The 17,603-nt window shown below is 36.2% G+C and overlaps 1 pseudogene; it reads right to left on the bottom strand.

The window, feature by feature from the left end:
• Positions 1 to 11,766: 11,766 nt before the first annotated feature.
• Positions 11,767 to 17,603, bottom strand: part of LOC130221809 (sterol regulatory element-binding protein 1-like) — a 29,826-nt pseudogene continuing 23,989 nt past the window's right edge.

Raw genomic sequence — 17,603 nt, forward strand, 5'->3', positions numbered from 1 at the left:
TGTTCTGATCCGAATGTGCCATTCCTCCATCCAACACACTGATGTCATGCAACTCACTGGATGTATTTCAATGGACACTTACATGTTACAAAGAAGAAGAAAAATAATGATATAATAAAATAAACTGTATGGTGTGCTTTACAGGTCTAAATATTCTGATCTCATGACGAAATAATGAACAAAAAAAAATATAAATGCATTATTTTAATATACCGCTATACGCCGAGATGTAGGCTTGTTTTCATGTGCATCTGAAGATAAAGCAGATGAAGCACCGCGCATCTGGAGGAGGGGAAATATCCTGCGTTCATGTTGTGTGTTAAGCATTTAGGGATGGGGTTTTTTTTTCTGCGGAAATCAACATTTTTGGGTTGATTTACTCCGGCGTATGCGTATAACATTGAGGAAATGTGACCCTCGACCAAAAAAACAGTCTTAAAGGCACAGTACACCCCACCAAAACAATACAATTCCCTCACTAAGAATTGATTCCCTTTCATTTCCTTTAAGTTGCCTGGTATATTTATCGAAATTATCACTTTGATTACAAAAATCATTCCAATATTACATAAATATTGTGTTCTATGAGGACATTTTGTACATTTCCAATCATAAACTTCATTTTTGATTAATAATCTGCGCCTAAGAACCGAATTTTAAAGCTGATTTTCTCTATATCTAGATTTTCAGCACCCTCAGATTTCCAAATCCTCATATCTCAGCCATATAATAACAACATACATCAATGTTTAGTTACTCATTCATTTGGCTTTCATAAATCTTAATGTAACGAATAAATGAAAATCGACTTTCTTTTCTCGGTTTAGGTCATAATTTAACTGGAATAGCGATTTTTAAATGAACATTGTCAATCTGAATTGTCAGACCAAACTATGACTTGATTTGTAATATGTTTTCAAGCATTAGGGGCTGTTCACATATCACATCTTAAACTGACTGACAAACCCTTGCAGTAGCTCTGATACAGCTTTCATTTATGGAGAAAACGAAGACGCGCCGCAGTGTTTGTGGGATCTATAATTGTCTCTATGCTCGGAGTGTGTCGAAAAACATCAGGTGATCCATCCAGCGATTCCTTGACGTTCATTGAACAGTATTGGCAGTGTCATATAATCCGAATCCATTCAGTTAAATAGACAGAAACATAGTTCATGTTGAGGAACACAGAAAAATGACTATTGAAATACAATACGTTAAAATCCTGTTGCAGAACATGAAAAAATGACTATTGAAATACAATACGTTAAAAATCCTGTTGCAAAACATGAAAATGACTATTGAAATACTTTAAAAGTAGGTTAAAAATCGTTGAGGAAGACGGAAAAATTAGTTAGAAATACTTTATATAAAAGCAGGCTAAAATTCATGTTGACACCCAAAATAATTCTTTGGGGAACACGAAAAAAACCGACTATTGAATTAAAACGCGTTAAAATTAGGTTAAAAATTGTATTGAAAACAAAAAACTTAAAATAAAATACATAAAAAAAATAGTATAGGAACACAAAAAATTACAACTGAAATACACACGCTAAAAAGTAAGTTAAATCGTGTTGATTAATACAAAAAAATGACTATTGAAATACAATACGATAAAATCGTGTTGAGGAACAGAAAAATTACTATTGAAATACAACAATAAAAGTAGATTAAAAATCAAGTTGCGGAACATATTTGTGCTGAGGAACATGAAAATATTACTATTAAAATACGTAGAAATACGTAGGTTTAAATTCACGCTGAGAAACACAAAAATAATCACTATTGAAATACAAGATGTTAAAATCATGTTGAGGAAGACTAAAAAAGGGGAAATTGTGTCTTTAAACACAAATCGATGGATACATCTTTGTGAGTATATAACAATCTTGCGTGAGTTGGAAGTATTTCTGAAAGTTTGTGTTTGTATGGCGCGTCAGGAGATACGAAAGACACTTCCAATTGACATATAACAGGTTCAAAATTGCGTTGAGAAACACAAAAAAATGACAATTGAAATACAATACATTAAAAGTAGGTTTAAAATCGTGTTGAGGAACATTGAGGAAAAAATGACTATTGAAATAAAACGCATTAAAAATTTGGAAAAAAAACTGTTGAAGAACAAAAATTATTATTAAAATAAAATACGTTAAAAATCGTGTTTGACGAACACAAAAATGAAAACAACAACAATCGTGTTGAGAAATACGAAAAACACTACTATTGAAATACAATATGTAAAAAGTAGATTAAAATCGTGAGGAACATGAAACAATTACACAAAAATTGAAATATGTTAAATATCGTGTTGAGGAACACAAAATTACTTGAAATATGTTACAACACATTAAATATAAGTTAAAAATCTAAATGGTGTTGAGGAACATGATAAATAACTATTGAAATACATTAAAAATCAAGTTGACGAACATGAAAAAATGACTATTGAATTACAATATGTTAAAAATTGTTTTTTTGGGGGGGGGATGCAAAAAAATATAGAAATACGATACATTAAAAATATTTTTTGGGTAAAGCAAAAAAATGGCTATTTAAAAACAATACGTTAAAAATCATTTTTGGGGAACACAAAAAATACTATTGAAATACATACGTTCAAAATGAGGTTAAAATCGCATTGAAGAACACAAAAGATTACTATTAAAATAACATTTGTAAAAAATCGTGTTTGAGTAACAAAAAAAAATACAACTGAAATACGATACGTAAAAAGTCGCCAATAGCCTAGAGGTTAGTGAGTCGACACATACACAGAGGTGCTTGTGGCGACCTGAGCTCGATTCCCGGCTCGAGGTCCTTTGCCGATCGTTCCCCTATCTCTGCTCCCCACACTTTCCTGTCTCTAATCTCCACTCTCCTATCAATAAAGGTTGAAACCCCTATAAAAAAAATTATGTAAAAAGTCGTGAGGAAAAGGAAAAAATTACTATTGAAATTGAATTACGTTAAAAGGAGATAAAAAAAATTGTTTTGACAAACAAAAAAAACGTTTAATACGTTAAAATTAGGTTAAAAACGTTGAGGAACACACAAAAAATGACTTGAAATACAATACGTTAAAAATAGGTTAAAATAGTGTTGAGGAACAGAAAAAACTATAAAATACGTTAAAAATCATGTTTGATGAAAACCAATAAAGACTATTGAAATACAATATGTTAAAAATGTAGTTTAGGAACACATAAAATGACACTCTAATAAATACGATTCGTTAAAGTAGGTTAAAAATCACGCTGAGGAATAGGAAAACAAGGTCTATTGAAATGCAATACGTTAAAACTCATGTTGAGGAACAATAAAAATAGTAAATGTGTGTCTGTGAAGACGAATCTATAAATACAATCTCAAAACTATACAACAAACTTAGTAACGAACTTAGTGCGCACAAAAGACATGATATGTGAACGACCCCTTTACTTTCCCCTCACGTTTCTTATATGGGAAATGTGCAGCTTGAACATACTTATAAATATCTCAAATGAATAAACGAAGGGTTTGGATCAACACGCGAGTAAATCAAGTCAAACATGGTCATTTTTGCTTGAACTCTGAGCCTCAGCGGCGTGAAGACATCCCCATGAACGGATTCTTGTTTGTTTTTGTGAAGTGATGCTGAAGCGACGTGAACGGTTACAGCGAGAGCTCATTTATTCAGAAACGTGTACGTGACCAACATATTAGAGGCTTCACTCCAGCGCAGTATTACAGGTAAGAGCGCAGCATATGAGACCACCGACTCATCACCGTATTATTTTGATTCCTGAACTCTAAGTACTCGTGTATATAAAGTCTTTGATGCTGTTTAAATGTAAGATGTGATGTACTATTATAATTGTGTATAGTATTTCTTAGATGTTTATTTTCTATAAAAACAAATAGTTATTGCTTACAAAAGTTATTAAAACAACCACTTGAAAGGACTTGTGTGGATGGCAGAGCTTCTCTTTCTCAAATATAATGCTGTTGTTTTGGTATGTAATCGAGTGCTATTATCTTAAAGATGTGGTGTGTGTGTGTGTGTTTGTGTGTGTTCGCAGTCAGCGGTCTGCACAAACACATCTACACCTGCTTGCTTTCTTGACACCTTCATTTGCTCTGCTGGAGGCCTCAGCAAGCTAAACACAAACCTATTTTAATCCTATCATAGACCTGACGCAGTAAGCGCAAGACGTGTTTGGCGTGATTTGTTGCTATTTTCAGAGCAGCGCAACTGTAATTCCAGGTTTTGCGTCACGTTGTTTAAATAGCGAATCCATCTGCACCACTCTGTGGACTCATGGCTGTGCTTGTCTATAAAGGAGGTGTGTTAAGGCGCATTGTTGGAGCGTTGCTGTTTTGAGGAACTGATATAGACCGCGCCATTGACCAACTAAACGCTGCTGTAATCCAGCAGAGTGCTTTAATTATGCATCTATGCAGGTCCAAACACTTACACACTGCTTGATACACACAGATGAACAGGAACACACAAATATCTTTACAGATGAAAACAATTAAAGGATTAAAATGATCCAGAAATTATGATTTTCTACATCAATAGAAACACCACTGCCTCCATGCCTTCTCCACCTCGGGGGCTTTTTCAGTTTATTCATGATAATCTGCATCTGTATAATGTTATTATGATCAGCAGTATTATTGATTATCTGCAGATTTATATCTGTTTTAATAAACACAAGTGTAGATTTGTCCACCTGTGGGGTTTGGAGACGTCTGCATCACTATATGGGGCATCAGAACAGGACGTGTGTTTGGATATAACTCAGTGTTTTGACCACACTTCATTATTATTGTTCATTTATTCCTCTGCTGGAGATTAGAACTGAATTTAGAAATAGTTTTGAAGCAAATCTTTGCTTTAACAAACTAAATTAAATATGTGGGCTAATGGATGTGTTCAGTGGAGTGAGTTTCCACCGTTTCCTCACTCCACCAAAGTAAAGGAGTAAAGAGTGAAAATAAAGTAAAGAGAAAGTAAAGAGGCTGAATGGAGGAGGCTCGTTCTTTATCCTCGCGCTGCAGATGCTCTGTTTAACTGTTTTCTCACTAGTGAAGCGTTCAGTTTTACCACTTACAGTCCGCCGTGTAAATAGCAAATGCACCATAGAGCGACGAAACTGACTCTTAAAGGGAATTAGACGAGACTCTGATTGGTTTAATGCACGTTATGCTCAAAACACATTCAGAACTCATTAAGAGAATAAGCACAACCCTGTTAGACCATGATATAGTTTGTAAAGCCATATGTTCTTCTTTCAGTAGATGTATATTATATGAGAGTCTTGCTTTGTTTACCAAATAAGTGGATCTAATTGGATTTGCATTGTAAACACTAAATAAAAGTTAAAAGGTATTGTTTTTTTACTTCATATATGAAGTTTTTAGTTATAATACTCCGCATAAATCCACTGATTTTTATCAAATTCTGCACAGAAATAGCTAAATAACGTCTGCAGATTCAGTCTGGCTCTAGTTATGAGTTATAAACCACAGCAAAAATATACTTCTGTCTAAAACATTATCGTTTTTTATGAAAGATGGTACTTTTGTCTGCGCTCTCCCCTACACTACACTGGAAAAATGGCCGTGATTTCAACAGTAAAAAAAACAGTAAAATTGTTACAGTAAAATCCATAACCTGCTCAATAGTGTTTCCTTAATATATACGGAGAATAACTGTAAATTGACTAGAATTCCCTGCATGGCACGGCACTTTTTATGCTTTTTTTGACATTACTCTGGATCTTTTTAGCTGTTTCCCCATCAGTGATGTACATTAGAGATTTATGTTACATCTAATGTCGATAAACAGTGTTTATTTACTTTAATTTTATGCGTATTACCATACTGGTGTACCAGAAGCTCTGAGTTTTGAGAACTCGCTCTTTAAGATCTCAAAGCTCAGGGCTTCTGGTAGTACCTAGAATAGCAAAGTCCACTAAAGGAGGTCGAGCCTTCTCATTTATGGCTCCTAAACTCTGGAATAGCCTTCCTGATAACGTGCGAGGCTCAGACACACTCTCACAGTTCAACACTAGATTAAAGACCTATCTGTTCAGTAAAGCATACACTCACTGCATCACATAGCGGTCTGATACATGAATGTGCTCCACGCATCTCGTTTATATACACTATGAACAGCAGCTACGCTAATTATTCTCTTCATTCTCTATTTCCACCTGGGGATACTCATCCCGAGGCCCTCGGAGACTATGTAGCACCACTGACTCGATCCAAGACCAGCGACGAGACGATCCCAAGGTTTCCATAATCCTGGACCAGGCCGTATCCTGAGAAGCTGCTGTGGTGGTCATGGAGGAGTGGAGAGCGTGACACTGATTCCTGTGACCCTCCAGGAACAGATGAGTCTTCGCTGAGGTCCAGCGTTCTCCAGCACTGAGACTGCAGCTCTGCACAAGACGTTTGGCCAGAGGAGAAATGGTCGTGCCCAACTGAGTCTGGTTTCTCTCCAGGTTTAATTCTTCACTTTCGCCAATTGGTGACGTTTTTCCCTCTCCGCTGTCGCCACTGGCTTGCATGATTCTGGATCTGTAGAGCTGCGCATCGATGGATTTGCTCTTCAGTGTTTGGACTCTCAGCTGGACTCCACAGCTGCCGTTTTTTAACGTAAATTTTACGGATATTTTTACAGTGCAGCTTAGTCGACTATATAAGTTAGAGAATCCAGTAAAGTTTCTATGGTAAACAGTAAATGCTGCTAATAGACCAAGTGCATAATTAAAATCAGCAGACACAGAACGGAGGATTTCATTACAAAAACCTTTTATTTACAAGCTTCAGAATAAATGGAACAGAAGACAACAGGATATACTGCCAGTTTAAACAGCTCGTCTTTGAGACTCGATCACAAGCACTACAGAAAGTTCAGCATCGAGTAATAATAATGAATGTCTGACGGTGTTACTGCTGAGAAAATAATGAACAACGGCTAATCAGGAGCTCGTATAACTTACTGACGGCGACGAGAGATCAAAAACTGCTGCTTTCTCTCCCTGACAGGGAGATCCTCGAATCTTTGGATAAATACAGACGTGACGGCTGATGTCTTTGCTCAATACTTCATTAACATTCGGTGCAGACCACAACATTTGGATTTAGCGAACTCTCCAAACGGAAGACTTAATATACGGCAAAACCCCGGCTGGAAATACGGATTGGATTTCATTGGCAAACGGTGGGCTTGTTTTCATATAAATGTATATTCATCTGTCTGTAGTTACATAGTGCAAATGGACACAAGCCCGCTCCTCATCATCATCATCATCAAACCGCGCGTTGTTTTCCTTCTTCAAAATCAATGAAACCGGGCCAAAATGGCGGAAGCGCGGCAACAAAACGTGCCATCAGCAGCTCTTCAAATACATCAGGTCAGAAATCATAATATTTAAAGTATATACAAAGAAAGAACTTTTATAAAGCCTTTAAGTCCTCAAATCAACATGAAGAACACTAGAGATGATAACCCAGCAAGCATTCTGTGTGTGTGTGTGTGTATCCTTAATAAATGTCTTGGCTAAAACAGTGCTGAATAATCTAGCCTGAAAATCTACGTGACGTCTAACAATAGTCTATAATAGAAAAGAATGAACACATGAAGTCTGATTTATTTGATATTGTTTATCTGCACGATGTATTTTACATCTTCTAGATCTGAGACCGTCTTTAAAGGTCTATTAAATGAACTTTCTCAACTTTAAACATCTATTGAACGTCCAAAATGGATATCTAATAGATGTTTGCAGATGAGAAAACGCTCTAATATGCCTTTCAGACCATGTATTCTGTCTAAATATGCCTCTTTTAAACACAAACACCAAATAGATGAGTGCACGATGTGCGATTGTTAGACGTCTATTAGAGATTTTCAATGACAGTCCAAATTTAGCCTGCTTTTAGCTCATTTAAATTGCATATAACATTTCCATGCATTTGGGTTTTTAAAATAAACTTCAGTATAATCAATTTTTGATCTCTTCGATTATAAATACTCATATTCTCAAATGCAATTCAGCTCATAGTAAAAAATGACACGTGTTGTGTTTGAACAGTAAGAACGTGGTTAAATATGACTAGCTAAAAATGAGGAACAAGCTAGATCTGCATATGAACATATAATGTGGTTATTATGCATTTAAATCATCACATTCAGCTTATTGGAACGATAACGCAAATCTTTAATTAAGCAAAAATGATATATTGAAAGTTCATTACCTCCAAACGGATGGAATTTTATACGCAAAATCACAAAGTCTAAGTATTTCTGAGTGCTGCGAGGAGAATGAAGTGTTTTTTCCCTCTATTTTCATGTTATTTCTCTGAAAAACGTGCTCAAATGGCAAGACTTTTTAACATTCAACCTATAAACTCCACTAGTATCTATTATCCTCCTGCTGCTAGTGCTAATGTTTAGCTGCTAGTGTCTTTTCCATTATGTACCAAAGAGTGCACATTCATTCATTCATTTTAAAAGACACTAACGCTTTTTCATTAGATACAAGACCTCACTTATTAGATATAGGTTAGATTTATTACATACTAGTACTTATTAATTAGAATATACCACTACTTTCAGTAGTGAATAGTAAATAATTTAACTTTTAGTCATTGGTTTTTATGGCGATCAGTGGGATACTATTCAAGTTTTGACAGTTTTAGTATGGCTGTCAATTGTTCCTAATATTATATATATATATATTAGGGGTTTTCATGATACTGGAATATGGTAGCGATCGGTTCTGAAGTTTTAAAAACTCCATTTCCCGCTAACGATTGGGCGCTGTGGACCCTCATTCTTAAACAGCGCCTGATTTGCCATTGAGTTTACATGCTCAACAGAAATGACTGTGATTGGCCGAGAAGTTCATCGGTTCACCGAATATATATATATATATATATATATATATATATATATATATATATATATATATATATATATATATATATATATATATATATATATATATATATTATATATATATTAGGGTGTCCCGATACTGGAATTCGATACCAATCAGTAATGAAATTGTAAAAAATTTCACCGAACTCACCGCTGTTTACCAAGTATAACCACAGATACAGGGGCACTGGAGCGTTTCAAAGTCACGTTGATCAGCTGGTTTGTCTATAAGCTGACATACAAGTGATCGGCTGATGAATCGCGGCTTTGAAACGCTCCAGTGCCCCTGTATCTGTGGTTATACTTGGTAAACAGCGGTGAGTTCGGTGAAATTTTTTACAATTTCAGTACTAATTGGTATCGAATTCCAGTATCGTGACAACCCTAATATATATATATACATTTATATAAATATATATATATATATATATATATATATATAATATATATATATTATATATATATATATATATAGATAGAAGCAGATATTCATTACATACTAGTTTGTTTTAAAGACACTAGTATTTCCTAAATGGACACTAGTTTTAATTATATTAAAATTACATATAAATTAATTATATACCAGTAATCATTTAAATACTAGCACTTTTTAAATTATTAGTAACAAATCTTCAATAGTCAGTGCATTTTGTGTTGCTGCCTTTTGAATAATCAGAACTGTACTCATTAGTTAGCAATTGTACTAGTAAAATACACAAATATACTTAATATAGTATATAATAAACGTGTACTTGTACTGAGATGTTTTTTAAAAATGTTATTATAACATAAATAATAAACACTGCCTGCTAATGGACACATGCTAGTATTTAAAGTCATAGTTCACCCAAAATATGAGCAGAAAACTCAGGTTTTAAAGCAAGTGAAGGATGATTTTGGGGTGAACTGATGCTTTATGGAAAACATACACGCTAAGAAAATAAGTTGGAGCAGCAGAGTGAGAATAAACACTAGTAGAGGATGTTAAATGTTGAAGAGTTTGCCATAGTGTAGAGTAAAGCTGATCTCTACAGTGTGTGTGTGTGTGTGTGTGTGTGTGTGTGTGTGTGTGTGTGTGTGTGTGTGAGCAGAGCGCCATCTAATGGCCACTGACAGCGCAGGGCTTCACAAAGAAAACAAAAAACACCTGATCTTTTTAGAAGGGCAGATAAATAAATTAAATAATTAATTTAATAATTTTAAAAAGAGGGTCCCGTCGCTGCATCATCACCGGTTGTTCAGTGTGCATGATGAACGCGTCATGAATTGTCAGGATAAAAACCAAAGCAGAGGTTCCTGAAGTGAAGAGCTGGCTGTCTGTGTGTGTGTGTGTGTGTGTGTGTGTGTGTGTGTGTGTGTGTGTGTGTGTGTGTGTGTGTGTGTGTGTGTGTGTGTGTGTGTGCGTGTGTGTGTGTGTACAGGTTTATGTGGCTTACAGGGACACAGAGTTGTATACTGACTTGATTACACGGCTAAATTTGTCTTGTTTCTAGTCCATATATCTAAAAATTCTTAAATCAAGAAGCTTTTTTTGCAGAAATAGATCAAAATGAAGTGAGTTTCTCCTTAAAATGAGCAAAATCATCTGCCAATGGAGGGAAGCAGAATTATCTTGTTTTTTGTTCTGAAATAATTGGACTTTTCTTCCCCCGTTGGCAGATTATTTTGCTTGTTTTAATGAAAAACTCACTTCATTTTGACCTCATTATTGCTGGAAAACAACACTATATATTGTACTTGTCTAGAAAACACTTCTAGATTGAGGAGTTTTTAGATATTTGGACTAGAAACAAGATAAAAACTCTAAGTGAGACTCTGTTTTTTTTGCAGTGTTTGGCCTAGTTATACTCCAAGCTGCTTTACACTGTCCTGTAATTAAAAATGCTTCAAAAATCATATTTACGAGGTCTTTGAAATTCAAAATAAGCAGATTTTACTGTATAAAATACATTACACTATAGAGTGTCCTTGTAAACCACGTATACAAGTGTGTGTGTTGGTCAAAGTGCTGTGTGTGTAAGTATATGTGGTTTACAGGGCCACACAGTTGTGGGTATGACTTGGTTGGACTCTATTAATGTGGTTTACGGGGTCACACCTCATGTCCCTCTAATTCAAAATCATAATTAATGAGGTCTTTTGATATTCAAACCTTGCCGCAGGTTGGGTTTATAGGTAGCAGTGGGGGAGGATCATACCATAAGCAGATTTACTGTATAAAATACACAACGCCTCTGGGTGTCCCTGTAAACCATGTATACAACTGTGTGTGTTGGTCAAAGTGCTGTGTGTGTAAGTATATGTGGTTTACAGGGACACACAGTTGTGGGTATGACTTTGTTTGTACTCTATTAATGTGGTTTACGGGGTCACACCTCGTGTCCCTCTAATTCAAATCATAATTAATGAGGTCTTCTGATATTCAACCTTGCCGCAGGTTTGCTGTGAGGGATGGGTTTATAGGTAGCAGTGGGGGAGGACCATACCATAAGCAGACTTTACTGTATAAAAATAGATAACGCCTCTGGGGTGTCCCTGTAAACCACGTATATAAGTGTGTGTTGGTCAAAGTGCTGTGTGTGTAAGTATATGTGGTTTACAGGGACACACAGGATATGACTTAGTGGTATTATATTAAGGTGGTTACAGGGTCGCACCTCGTGTCCCTCTAATTCAAATCATACTTAATGAGGTCTTTTGATATTCAAATTCTGCCGCAGGTTTCCTGTGAGGGTTGGTTTAAGGGTAGGGGTGGGCCATACCATAAGTGGTTTTTACTGTATAAAATACATTACACCTATGGAGTGTCCCTGTAAACCATGTATACATGCATGTGTGTGTGTGTGTGTGTGTGTGTGTGTTCATGCCCAGTTTGATGATCATCTGCTGGCAGTCGTGTTGTGTGTGTGTTCAGGTGGAGGTGACGGTGGTGCCGCTGCCCCAGTTTGATGATCATCTGCTGGCAGTCGTGTAGTGTGCGTTTGTCTCCCAGTTTCTCCAGTGTGCGCGCGGCGTCCACCAGCATGCCCACCCTCTGCCCAGGAGCCGACAGAAAAGATGGAGGCAGAAACCGACACGCCAGCATCACTGCCTCCGCCTGCTCACGCTGACCAGGATGAAGCTCGCACTCTTCTGAACACACACAGAAACACACACACACACACACACACACACATTGAGTTCAGGGTGGGTAAATAACCCTAATTGGGAGATCATGAAGCATTTCTGGACAAGCAAAAACTATTGTGGGCTTTTCAGAAATATAACGACTCATTTAAAGGGGTGGTTCCACTAGGATATCATATGTTACACTGTAGCTGATGTGTGATGTAGCTGTGTGAACATAAACACATCTCTGAATGGAAGACGCTCAAAGTTCAATGCAAAGGGAGACCTTGGCTTTCACAGAGTTAGCTTAGCAAAGCCTACAGCCAATGAAGTTTAAGGGACTACAAACAATACAACTGGGCTAGTGAGATCACAAACGCTTCAGGTTACGCACATTTGCTACATGTAGCGAAGGGGCGTGGCCAGAGACGGCTGTAACGTTATTAGCAGAAAAAGCTAATATGGTCGACCAAACGCTGCTATTTCCTCAGAGCTTCTTCTGTTTCTGTATTTGGGCTTCCAAAGGACACGACACAAAGACAGAAGTGCTTACAGTTCATTGTAATTATGTTACAAGTCATTTGCTTTTAAAGTATTTTTACAGTTCTTTATATTGACAATTTGTTCCCTACGTAATAATAATAATAATAATAATAAATTAATACTAATAATATAATAAATTAATAATAAATAATAATAAATTAATATAAAATAATAATAATGATAATAAATTAATAATAATAATAATAATAACAATAATAATAAATTAATAATAATAAATTAATAATAATAATAAACAATAATAGTAATAATATTAATAATAACAATAATTAATAATAATAAACAATAATAAAAATAATAATAATAATACTTAATAATAATAATAATTTAATAAAAATAATATTAATAATAACAATAATAATATAAATTAATAATAATAATAACAATAATAATAAATTAATATTAATAATAATAATAATAATAATAAACAATAATAATAATAATAATAACAATATTAATAAATTAATAATAATAAATTAATAATAATAATAATAATAATAAACAATAATAGTAATGATATTAATAATAACAATAATTAATAATAATAAACAATAAATAAAATAATAATAATTAATAATAATAAGAAATACATTAATAATAATAATTTAATAAAATAATATTAATAACAACAACAATAATAATAAATTAATAATACTAATAATAATAAAAAACACTAATAATAATCATAATTATTATTATTGCTATTGTTATATGAAGTAGGATTTTTTTTCATTTCTTAATAAGTAGCCAACTGTAATTACCACAATTAACGATTTCTATGATGCACATATGAGATTAGAATACGCATTAGCTAAGTGGTTTTTTATGTTTTAGAATAGAAGTGGAATATTTTCAAAACATTTATAAATAAAACAGGCCTCTATATGTGCCTGTTTACAAATATTTCAATTAATATGGAAAACGAGTGCATGTTTTACCTAAACTAATATTGGGGTTTTTTTAAATGCGAGTAAACATATAATTTGCACCAAAAAAATTATGTTTTGTCTATTATGTCTAAAGAAGTAGTTTAGACTCCGTTTAGAGTGTCATTATGAGCGTTTTACGTTATAACTAACGGTTTTGGGAAACACACAATCACTACATCGTTCTTCTCCCAAACGATGCCTCGTACTCTGATAGTTCAGCTGCAAGTTATGTCGTTTTTTGGTAAACACACCCCTGACTGACTGTTTACACAGCGCAAATGTGTGTGCATAAAGGTACGTGACGCTTCCTGGTGTTGTGGAGCCGATCTGCGAATCACAGCACATTATGTTAGCTGACCAATCAGAGCCTTTTGAGGGCGGGCCTTCGGAGGAACTAGGAAATATGACAGTCGTCATCATGTTTGTAGAGTAGCTGTATATAATCAAAGTCAGATATATGAACAAATCACCTGATTTTCTACAAGTGAAGCATGAGCACACACTGCTCTGCATCTTATAAACAAACCACGCCTTAAAAACACACTGTGGACCACCCCTTTAAAGTATGTGTGTGTGTGAGTGAGTGTTTATGCATGTGTGTGTGTGTGTGTGTGTGTGTGTGCATATATGTAGTGTGTATGTATATGCATTTACAGTATGGATGGATGTATTTATGTGTATGCATGTGTGTGGTGTTGTGTATATATGTATGCATGTGTGTGTGTTTTGGTGGATGTATGTATTTTTATGTGTACACATATCTGCAGTGTGTGTGTGTGTGTGTGTTCACCTATTCTGGCTCCAGGAGTGGCGCGGCGGCGCAGACTGCGGTCCAGCAGCTGGTGTGTGCGTGTTGGACTGGCTCCTGCCATTAGTCGCGCTGTGGCTTCATGCAGGAACAACTGCACACACACACACACACAGAGAGAGTTAGGTACACACCATAGAGACATGCCTAAAGTAAAATCCAGTGTTTGCCTTGTCTTCCTGAGATTAGCAGAGCCTTGTTCTGTCAGCTGCTCTAAACCGCACAGCCTTCATTATCTTCATGAAACTTATTCAGTTTACAGAGCTCGTCTCACAACTGCAGCGACAAACATAAACATAATACACATCTGTCTATATCTGCATCTATACATACAAGACTTAAATATTTATATTTAAATTTAAATATGCAAATCTATAATCTTTATGCAGACATTTTGAAACATTGTTGAATGTAAAAGCAATTTTAGGATATATATATCACATATATAGATTTATTTATATTTATATAAATAAATAAAACTTTATAAAAACTATATTAAAATAAAATGATTTCTAATAATTTAATATGAACATTAAAGTATTTATATATATATATATTTATACACGCATATATACACGCATATATAAATATTAAAATTCCTGTGGACGCCAGAGGGAAGCTGTCTGATAGAGACGTCCGGCTGATTACCCTGATTTATCCAGAACACATCAGACCACAGCTGCTCGACTCACTGCAGAATCAAATGTGGCAGCTCCACTCTCCTGTGTCCAGCAGAACTGTTGCTCTCGAGCTCTACAGGGTTCAATATACATGACCGACTGCTGGAGACAAACCTCTGCTCACTCCTGCCGATGGCAAATCATTTTCAGGATGCCAGCAGTGAAATCTTGTACTGTACTTTTTACTGTTCTCTGATGAGTCCACCTTCACTGTCTTTCCCACATCCGGGGAGAGTTACGGTGTGGAGAAGCCCCAAAGAAGCGTCCACCCAGACTGCTGATGCCAAGAGTGAAGCATGGGGGGGTCAGTGATGGTTTGGGCTTAATATCATCATGACATTCCCTAGACCCAATACTGGTGCTAGATGGGTGGTGGGTAACAAAAACTACCAACCCCATTCTGGAGGACCAAGTGACCCACTGGGTCAAACATTGTGTTTCTGAAGGTGGTGCCATGTATCGGGATGATAATGCAGCGACACCACACTGCAGGACTGGAGACAGAGTGTCTTGATGAACATGAACATGAAGTTGAACATCTCCTATGGCCTGCACAGTACCCAATCTAAACATTATTAACACTTTAGGGTGTATTGGAGGAGAGAGTCAGGAAAGGTTTCCTCCAGCAGTATCAGTAGTGACCTGAAACACTATTCTTAAGAAGTAATGGCTCAGAATACCTCGGCCGCTGTGCAGGACTCGTGTCCTGTCATTCCCAACAGCAGCTGATGCTGGAACTGGCCAAAAAAGTAGGGCCTACACCATACAATGAATTATAGTGCTCTAAAACCAGGTCCAACCCCTGCATATGTGGTCTGTAAAGGGTCTCACTCTTACTCTCCATCAAGCGCTTATAAACACTTTGAGTTTCTGTCTTCTTTCAACACTATAGCTGATATTTTGAGGAGTTTTCCAGCATTCTTCAAAGCATCTCCAATGTGTTCAATAGAAGACAGAAGTGTTCTGATGGAGAGTAAAGAGTGAGTAAATATTCATTTTAGGGGTGAACTGATCCTTCAAAAGCGTGTCTTTATAATGGCAGTAGTTGTGTGTGTGTGTGTGTGTACCCTGCGTGTGGCGGGTCTGAAGCTGTGTGCTAGTCATGCGCAGTGAGCTCAGGTCCTGCTGGAATCCCTGCAGTTCAGCCTGAGACGCTGCAGCTGTCGTGGAGGAGCTGCAGATCTGCTGATCACGCCCAAACGTTTGTCCTCGTCACCAGGAGGAGATCACACAGCAGCAGCTGCACCAGCTACAACACACACACACACACATCAGAAACATACATCAAGAAGTGTGCACACAGACATCAGAAACACAGATAACACACACACACACACACACACAACACACACACACACACACACACATACACACACCACACACACACACGCACACACAAAGACAAGACTCACACACATATCAGAAAGGAACATTCATATACCTACACACACTCATCAGAGACACACACCACAAACACAACACACACACACACACCGCCACATCAGAAAAAAACATTCAATGTACAAACACACACTCATCAGAACACACACACACACACACAGAGAGAGAGAAAACATCAAAACACACACACACACAGAAAAAAAATTCATATACATACACACACTCATCAGAAACACACACACACACACACCACAGAGAGAGAGAGAAAAACATCAGAAACACACACACACAGAAAAAAAGTCATAAACATACACACCTCATCAGAAACACACACACACACACACCAACACACCACACACAGATAGAGAGAGAAAAACATCAGAAACACACACACAGAAAAAAAATTCATATACATACACACACTCATCAGAAAACACACACACACACACACACACGCACACACACACACACACACAGAAAAAAAATTCATATACATTAACACACATCATAAACACACATTCATGCATATACACACACACATCATAACACCACCACACACGCATACACACACACACACACGCATACACACACACACACCCACACACACACACAACACACACACACACCACACAGAAACATCAGAAAACACGCGCACACATCAGAAAACAAACACACAAAAAAAAACATTCATATACACACACACACTCACCATAAAACACACACACACATACATACACAGAAAACATCAGAAAAACATTGCAACACATCAGAAAACGCGCACGACACACAGAAAAAAAAAAACATTCATATACACACACACACCCAGCCAGAAATATCAGAAAACACGCGCACACATCAGAAAACACACACACACAGGAAAAAAAAACATTCATATACAACACACACACACACTTACCTTAAAAAAACCACACACACACACATACACAGAAACATCAGAAACACCGCGCACACATCAGAAAACACACACACACAGAAAAAACATTCATATACACACACACACACACAACCATAAAAAACACACACACACACACACACACACACCACACACACACACACACCACACACACACACACACCATACACACACACACACAACAGTATTGTACATGCTGTGTCTAAACCTCTGCTTCAGGGCTGCACAGTGCTGTATAATTA

Source organism: Danio aesculapii, chromosome 3 (assembly GCF_903798145.1).
Source record: "Danio aesculapii chromosome 3, fDanAes4.1, whole genome shotgun sequence".
In the NCBI taxonomy this organism is placed as follows: Eukaryota; Metazoa; Chordata; class Actinopteri; order Cypriniformes; family Danionidae; genus Danio; species Danio aesculapii.